Genomic DNA, 2,576 nt, shown 5'->3' on the forward strand with positions numbered 1-2,576 from the left:
CTGTATGTATATATATATCTATATCTATCTATCTATCTATATATATATATCTTCTTACTATATGTTCCATTCTATGCATGCGATGAAGTGAGCTGTAGCCCACGAAAGCTTATGCTCAAATAAATGTGTTAGTCTCTAAGGTGCCACAAGTCCTCCTATTCTTTTCTCGGATACAGACTAACACGGGTGCTACTCTGAAAACTGGTCTGTGACTGTGGTTCCTAGGGGTTACCTCAATTATTAATAAATAATAAAATAATCAATAAATAGTATAATTATCAATTGACTCTACAAATTCATTCATACATGTACTGATTGTTTGTAGAGTTTAATCTTATTGCTATATTAATATAGATTTTTCTATATTAGATCTAGCTTTTCCTTCTTCAGAGCCGTTAGGCCAATCCATGACTGATGTCGTCCTTAGATCAGTCCAAACTCAAGGCAAGGAATTTTTAAAAAACCCTCTTGATTCAGCTCTGTATCACTCATTAGTTAGACAAGAGGAAAGGTTTGGGGTAACATTTTCCAATGTGGTTTAGGAGTCTCATCTTGTTTCCAAAATGCATTTAGGTGCCTAAAGATACAGTCCTAGCCCAGTCAATTTCACTTTAGCCTTGAAGTTTGGGGAGGAGGGAACATTATATCAGCTCCCCCAGCTTCTCTGAGCATCATCTGCTGTTTTGACCAGAACTGATGGGGTTTGTGATCCTAGACTGGTCCAGAGGAGCTGATCCAGCTATGGAAGGAGAAGCAAGAGTTCATTGCCCAAGCAGGATAGCTGGCCAAATGGCTCAATGCAGGATCTTTATCCAGTGCTGAGGGTTTCCAAAGGAAGAATAAACCCAGCCTGAGTGTCAGATACCAGGCAGTGTTTGACATATGATATGTATGAGAAAGAGAGACTGAGAGTGACTCTGTGTGTGTGTGCGTGTTCTCTACTACTCTAAAGACACTTCCCCACCCAGATCTCTGGGTAGAACCTTGGCGTCCTGTTGATCGTTTCCGTTTACGTCCAAGGTCCCCTGATGAATCCAGCCAACAGCACCATCCTGGTGACCCAGTTCATCTTGCTAGGTTTCCCCTCCTTGGGCCTGCTGAGCCACACCTTCCTCTGTGCCCTTCTCTCCTCCGCCTATGCCGGGACGCTGGTAGGGAACCTGTGCATTGTGTGGGCTGTGCTGCGGGACCCCCACCTCCAATGCCTGACCATGTACATCCTGTTGGAGAACTTTGCCTGGCCAAAGATCTGCTACATCACATCCACGGTGCCACAGATGCTCTCTGACCTGGTGTCCCCCGCTGTCCCCATCTCCTGCTTTGTGCAGTTCTACTTCTTCTTTTCCACGGGGGCTGCTGAATGCCTCTTACTCTCATCCATGGCCTTGGATAGGTACCTAGCCATCTGCCACCCCCTGCGCTCTCCTGTTCTTATGTCCCTCTGGCTCTGCTGGGCCTTGGTGGCCTCCTGCTGATTCATCGGCTTCCTGTGGTTCCTGATGCCCATCATCCTCATCTCCCAGCTCTCCTTCTGTGGCCCCAACACCCTGGATCATTTTTTCTGTGACCTGGGCCCATTGCTGGCTGCCTCCTGCACCCCAGCTTCCCTGACTGAATAGACCTTCTTCACCCAGACCTCCCTCATGATCTTCACCAGTGTCCTCCTCATCTTGGCCTCCTATGGGCTAGTCCTCAGAACAGTTTTGATGCTGCCTTCAGGGGCCAGGCAGCACAAGGTCTTCTCCACCTGCAACTCACACCTGGCCATTGTGGGCCTGTTCTACGGCTCCATCATGGTCACCTACGTCAACCCGTTATGAAAGTTGTGATGGGAAGGTTGTGATGCTCTTCTACACTGTGGGGACCCCACTGCTCAACCCGCTGATCTGCAGCCTGAGAAACAAGTAGATGAAGAAGGCTCTGAGGAGGATCCTGCTGGGGGAGCAGTAGGGTGTTCTGCTCTCGCCCCAGCCTGCAAGGACTGGCCAGTCAGAGGGTGGGCAATGGGTTATGGGGCCCTTCCCCTCTAGGGCATGCTGGCTGTAATCCTGCAGGGAGAACACATACAGCATTTTGCATGTTCTGTAGAGGTCACTTGTAATATAAACATTTATTGATGATACAACCAGCGCATGGGGGGCTGGCGGGAGGTGTGGGGGTGTATGTGTCCTTGCTGGAGGAAAGGAACCCTGCTCAATGTGTGGTTACAGAGGGCAGGAGAACAAACTGAGTGTGTATGCTGGGAGTCTCACTCACATCTCGATTGTTACCTGGATAAATGTGTGTTCACACTTAGAGCCAGATGGAAAAGTTCTGCTCTCCTTGAAACTCCAGTGATGTCCACAGATGGACACTTGTGCAGCTGGGACCAAAATCATGGCGACATTATATTTGTGTGTAATGAAGCACGTCCCGCTCCAACAGGCAAGGATAGAACCCAGGAGTCCTAGCACCATGTTCTAACTCACTCAATCCCATTCACTTCCCAGAGCCAGGGATAGAACCTAGGAATCCAATTTCCCCCAATCCAACCCACAAGACCCCACTCCTCTCCCATAGCAAGGGACAGAAATGAG

At 48.5% G+C, this 2,576-nt stretch overlaps 1 pseudogene; it reads left to right on the forward strand.

The window, feature by feature from the left end:
* The first annotated feature begins 1,028 nt into the window (after nt 1–1,028).
* On the forward strand, nt 1,029–1,950 carry LOC102944035 (annotated as a pseudogene).
* The last annotated feature ends 626 nt before the right edge of the window (nt 1,951–2,576 follow it).

Source organism: Chelonia mydas, chromosome 13, assembly GCF_015237465.2.
Source record: "Chelonia mydas isolate rCheMyd1 chromosome 13, rCheMyd1.pri.v2, whole genome shotgun sequence".
NCBI lineage: Eukaryota > Metazoa > Chordata > Testudines > Cheloniidae > Chelonia > Chelonia mydas.